Consider the following 6,879-nt stretch of genomic DNA (forward strand, 5'->3'; position numbering starts at 1 on the left):
ACAACCAAGTGAGCGTACCAACATTCCTGGCGTGATGACGTCTTCCAGTAAGAAAATAACCGATAGCTTTTTATTCCAATTCTAGCCTGTGGTAAGGAACCCCAGGAGAAAGTGCTTTGACGTACTGTACCAGCCTTAGACAGAGATAATGATGAAAAAAGAATGCGAACAAGGCAGCTACATGTTTGGCCAACAAAGAACAGTGGCCAAATCTGCCTTTCTCAGCCAATGTTACCTTTATACACTGTAGAAGTGGTAAATATCATTATATATTCTGCAGTGTTAGAGGTAGCAAACCAAAGAGTGAAGAGCTTCCTATATGTGGTTTCATGTGCCAAGTTGATCTCTAGTGAAGGCAAAGTCCTCATCTTCCTCTACCTGGAAGACATTGTTTCCAGAGCGGACACATCAATACAATAGAATGGAAATAGTGAGGTGGAATATACAGACATCTTCTTGAGAGAACAAGAACCATTTCCTTCAGCAGATTGCTGTTCAATTACATGCTTTGATAGGAGAGTTCGGTAGTAACAACTACTACCAGCAATACTATTTTCAGCAGATTGAAACAACTGGAGCGTACCTTACTTATTTCTAAGTAACCACTTTATGAGGGGACTTTTCCCTAGACCTTACCATTTTCTTTCCTTAAAATGACAACATTTGGCCCGTTAGTGGAATCCTTATGTTGGAGGTGGAAGAATATGAAAATCTGAAATTCTTGCTTGCTCTGTCTAGCATTATACAAGGACTTGTCCTGTCCACCGGCTGATGACTAATTCTAATATTCAAAACTCTTTGCCCCCTGGAATTGGTCTAAGGACATAAAAGCTCATAGAGGTTCTTAACCATCACACCCATCTTCTTATCAACATATTTAATAAGAGATAAAAGACCATGCGAATGTGTAGTTTAATGCATATTCAAGTGAACGTACCAACATTCCTGGCGGGACGACGTCTTCCAGTAAGAAAATAACCAATAGCTTTTTATTCCAACTCTAGCCAGTGGTAAGGAACCCCCGGAGAAACTGCTTTGATGTACCAGCCTCAGATAGAGATAATGATGTAAAAGGATGCGAACAAGGCAGCTGCATGTTTGGCTAACAAAGAACAGTGACTAAAGCTGCCTTTCTTAGCCAATGTTACCTTTATAAACTGTAGAAGTGGTAAATATCTTTATATATGCTGGAGTGTTAGAGGTAGCAAACCAAAGAGTGAAGAGCTTCCTATATGTTGTTTCATGTGCCAAGTTGATCTCTAGTGATGGCAAAGTCCTCATCTTCCTCTACCTGGAAGACATTATTCTAAGAGCGGACACATCAATACAATAGAATGGAAATAGTGGGTGGAATACACAGATATCTTCTTGAGAGAACAAGAACCATTCCATGCCAGCAGATTGCTGTTCAATTACATGCTTTGATAGAAGAGTATGGAAGTAACAACTACTACCAGCAACACTATTTTCAGCAGACTTTTTAGCAGATATCTTCTAAGGTATGGGAAATATTCAGCCTTTAATTATCGTTGGAAGCACTAAATTCAAGAACGTGTGATGAGAAGACAACTGGCCTTATAGTTTTGTCTGCTTGAAAGAAACTCCCTTTGGATCAACAAAAATATACAAGTTTATTTCAGCATTTTGTAACATTATAAAGAAACGCAAATAGTATTTTATCTGACAGTAATATGTCCATCTTTCACTAAGCACACATACATAAAAAAATTTCTTTCTTCATGAAATTACTAAGAAGATATCAGAAGAGTCATGTGTACAAGGTGAATACTGACTTAACTAGCTACTCGCATATACTGCAAAATTCTAAGATCTATAAGAAACATCAATGCTTAAAGTACAACTTTGATGATAAGTGCATTATGAAACATCAAACCATGGATACAATCAAGAAATTTCTAAAGTATAACTGGCCACCATAAAGATTTCTTGACAAAAACAAATGGCTTATTTGTAACAAGACAGTCTTCTAGCCATCCTACTGATTCAAGCTTTAAAGTGCTTGGACTTAGAAGAAACTTTTTTTCAAAAAACTATCATTCAAGGATTTCAATTTGTTTTAATTATAAGGATAAAATCCCTTTTCGTTTACTGTATTATGACTCAAGATGTGTAATAGATGCTCTCTAGTTTTTTTAGTAGCTAACCTTCGGAGAAAAGGCTCAAGCATACAAGGAAAGAAAGATCCACCTGAAATTACTTCTCTCCATTAAGATGTTCTCCATCAGACAAAAACACCTCTGAAGCCATTAATGGAAATAGCAAGATGGGTGCTAATGAAGAAATTCCTATCTAACAAAAAAATGACTTGAAAAAAAAACCTTCATTTGATTGGAGGTCTACATCAGGTCTATATAGGGTAGCAATCCCAGTTCTTGATATTAATTGACAAGGGAGGAAATAGAATTTGAAAAACACTCATTTACAGGATATATCACCTTGGCGTCACAAAACCAAAGGTTAGAGGCAAAAATTGTTTGGAGTTTGGAGATTTCTTAAGTCACTTTATTAAGAGGTATTAATGTCAAAGTCCTGTCCTTAAAAAACGGCATTAGCAGACCGGCCACCTTAAGCCCTCAGTCGTTTTCTCTACTAGGAAGAGTCACCAGTAGAAATCTGGAAACTGTCTACAAATTTCAGCATGGCTGTTACCTCCACCGACAGGGCAAAAACTTTTATGTGTTTCGAAAAGGTGGGTGTTGTAGCGGATTGTATTGCGAGCTAAGGATGAACAACAGTCATCGAGGACTGTAAATAACCATTCCAAATGACATTTACTACCCAATGCTTGGCATCCAGTTTCTGTTAATTTGAGCCATGGCATGATAAGTGTTCTTGCCCTCTATTTGTAGCAGGTAAATATGGGAATGACTTCTTAAGAGGCCCCATTCTTCCCTTTGAGCCTGAGAGGTGCGATGAAAGGGTTGGAAAGTGTTGAATGCCCTTCAAGCGGAAGCTGCTGGTACTCTGCTAAAAATTCTTAGAGGCTGTAGTCTTCTTCAAATATGAGCCAGATGGCATGGTTGCCTCCAAGGGCCAGGGAGTGGACCCTCTCAAGAACCCAGAGTTCCTGTTAAGTTGAGCTATGGCCCATAAATATCCTCGCCCTCTATTTGCAACAGATAAAGATGGGACTGACTACTCCAGAGACCCCATTCTTCCCTTTGAGCCTGAGGTGTGACCAAAGGCTAGGAAGGGTTGAATGCCCTTCAAGAAGACGATACTGGTGCTCTCCTAGAGATTCTAAGAGGCTGCAGTCTTTGTGGACCCTCTCAAGGACCCAGAGTTCCTGAAGGAAACTGTGATTGATAATGGGAGTCCTTGGTGTCAGTTTGCCACTTATCCAACCCTACCTGTACTTAACTCTTTGCATAGGGTGAAGGGAACCCAGCACTATTACATTTCATAGAATGAAACTACTTTCAGGGCCACCTTGTTGACAGAAATACAATACCTTGGCATCCCTCTAATTTACCACAACGTTGCCCCTCGGGTTTACTTACTGTCTGGTGAGTAAGGAATGTCAAAGCTTTTCATTCAATTTTCACTATGTTCTCTGGGGTAGACAAACTTGTTGAAGTGGCAAAGTTTGCTAACATGATGGACCATCAGTGAGATGCCATTGCAGAGGACTCCATGGCCATCAAATCAGTGGTCTATTCTATCTACTATGGCACTTTCCCCAATTTTGGGAGGTAGCCAACATAAATAAAGAAACAAAAGGGATTTTTGTTTTCACTGCTCCTCCGGCCTGACGAGGGTTCCACAGTCCACTCTCCCCTCAGTAGTAGAGAAAGAAATGCCATCTGCCTTAATTTTCTAAAAGTGGTAAGCTGGTGGTCAAATGTGTGAGCTGATGGATCAACATGTAAAGGAATAGGCATATTCTCATCTATTGACATGGAGCTCTCCTGCCTCTCCAGCAAACTCTGACCAAGGTAGTCCAAGAGACAGTCTCATATCAAGAATGCAGTAGTATTTCTAGATGGTAGACATCGTTCTGCATTGTGGACAAAAGGGTAGAGGTTGCCTCACTGAGATCCTTGTGCTTATGAATTATGAGATTAATAGCCTTCAAAATATGTCTATCCAACTTTGACTCTGGATGCTTGATCTCCAAAGGAGGAGGACCATTATTTCCTTTTGAAGGAAATGAAGATGTTTCAGCCCACCCAGGGGATAATTCTTGCTTTATGAGTGTACAGACTGCAGTTGTAAGGTCAAACTGGGTACATTCTCTCAAAACACAGGTGGTGGGATTGACCACGAATGATTATGCTCTTGGAAAATTTGTATGAAATCTCAAGCAGACTGGAATGGGATTTTGCATGATCTTACGTGCTTGAATTGGTCAAAATTATATAGTAGTGTTGATCCTGTTGTCCCTTTGAATGAGAATCTAGTCAACATTATTGATAGGCGTATCCCTTCTCGTCTGCTAAGGTACCGAGTGAAGGACAAACCGTAGTTCAATGATGATTGCAGACGTGCTTATTTGGAGAAGCAGGAGGCCTATCATCTTTGGAAGGGTAACAGATCAGATTTGACCTGGAACAACTATACTCAGCTTGAGTTTTTGCTCAGAGAGTTTATGCTTCAACTGAAAAGGAATACAATTTAACCATAAAAGAAACCCTTTCTGGTACAACTCAGGAACATAAATGGTGGTCTACCCTTAAATCTGCACTCTTTGGTGTAGATGCAACAGTTCCTCCTTTACTTAAACCAGATGTCTCAGTCACTCACTGTCCAAAGGAAAAAGCAACCCTTTTAGCTGATGTTTTTAACAGTAAACAGAGTAATGAAAAACTTGAACTTCCTCATTCCTGTTTTCCTGAAGCTAAACTAACTAGTTTAGCTTTTCGATCTTGTGAAATTAAAGCTCTGTTGATGAACCTTGATGATTATGGAGGTGTAGACCCAAATGGTATTTTTCCTTTGTTTTTAATAAAGGCTGCAGATTTCTTAGCTCCAAAGTTATCTGTTGGTTTGAGCAAGTTAGTAAGAAGAGGAGCTTTTAGCACTTGTTGGAGAATTGGTAATGTTACTCCTCTATGTAAATGTGTTTGTGGTGGCTCAAGTCCAACTGATTACCGCCCAATTTTCCTAACTCCCATATTATCTAAAGTTTTTGAAGGTCTTCTTGGCAAAACATCTTAATAGGTTGCTGAAGGTAATCATCTATTCCCTAGTTTGCAATTTGGTTTTCGTAAAGACCTTGGAGCATGTGATGCCCTCCTTACAATGTCCAATGCTGTACAGAAATCCCTTTGATTGTGGTCAGGAAGTTCGTATGATTGGCCTTGATTTTAGTGCTGCCTTTGACCAAGTTAATCAAGAGGCCCTTATTTTCAAACTCAAGCTGTTGGGAGTGGGTGGGTCGTTTCTTAGCATTATTATTGAATTTTTAAGTAATAGATCTCAAAGAGTTGTTGATGGGCACCATAGTGAGTACAGGAATGTAATATCTGGTGTTCCACAGGATAGTGTTCTTGGCCCATTACTTTTCATACTATTTACACATGTGGTTTGGCCTAGAAAACAAGCTTGTTGCATATGCAGATGATGCTACCCTCTTTACATCAATTCCATTCCCTGAATGTAGATCTGGGATTGCTGAATCCCTTAATAGAGATCTAGCTAAAATTAGTGCATGGTGCAAATTACGGAGTATGAAGTTGAATGCTAACAAAACTCAAAGTATGATTGTAAGTAGGTCAAGGACAGTGGCTCCTCAACATCCGGACCTCAGTATTGATAATGTTTCTTTAACTTTGTATGACTCTTTTAAAATTTTAGGTGTGATTCTCGATAGCAAATTTACTTTTGAGAAACTCATTAGGTCTGTGTCTTCTTCAGTTGCACAAAAAATTGGCGTATTGAGAAAGCCTTTCAAGATTTTCGGTGATCAATCTATTCTGAAGAAATGTTTTAATTCTTTCATTCTACCTTGTTTTGAGTATTGTTCTCCTGTCTGGTCTTCAACTGCTGATTCTCATCTTAATATGTTGGACAGAAACCTACGGTCTATTAAATTTCTTATTCCTGATCTAGATATTAATCTTTGGCACCGTCGTTCAATTAGTTTATTATGTATGTTGCATAAGTTTTTTCAAAATTCTGACTATCCTTCATATTCAAATCTTCCTGGACAATTCCATCCTGTTTGTAATACTAGGCAGGCAATTAATTTTAATAGCCAGGCCTTCTCCATCATGAGGCACAATACTACACAGTATTCTAGAAGTTTTATTCCATCTATGACCAAGTTGTGGAATGATCTTCCTAATCGGGTAGTTGAATCAGTAGAACATCAAAAGTTCAAACTTGCAGCAAATGTTTTTATGTTGAACAGGCTGACATATGTCTTTTTATAGTTAATATGACATATTTGTTTTGACGTTGTTACTGTTTGTAGAATTATTTATTGTTCATTTGTTCTCATCATTTATTTATTTCCTTATTTCCTTTCATCACTGGGCTATTTTTACCTCTTGGAGTCCTTGGGCTTATAGCATATTGCTTTTCCAACTAAGGTTGTAGCTTGGCTAATAATAATAATAATAATAATAATAATAGGTTTTATTGAAAGTGATTGCTGCCTCAGTGGCGTTAATTTTGTAATTAACTTTTTCTATTGTCCTTATTATGTTTTTTTCTTCATTGCTACAATCCACCAGTAACTGGGAAAGGGACATATTATCATTAGGAAGGTGATGAAGACCATATCATTCTCAATTCATCTTTAATATATCACAACACACTATAAAAGCACAGATAATACGTACAAAGTATGAAACACTATCACAATATTAGTATGCACAAAGTAATGGTCATTTATGTACAAAAAATTATAGATTA

This window comes from Palaemon carinicauda, chromosome 19 (assembly GCF_036898095.1).
Source record: "Palaemon carinicauda isolate YSFRI2023 chromosome 19, ASM3689809v2, whole genome shotgun sequence".
Lineage (NCBI taxonomy): Eukaryota > Metazoa > Arthropoda > Malacostraca > Decapoda > Palaemonidae > Palaemon > Palaemon carinicauda.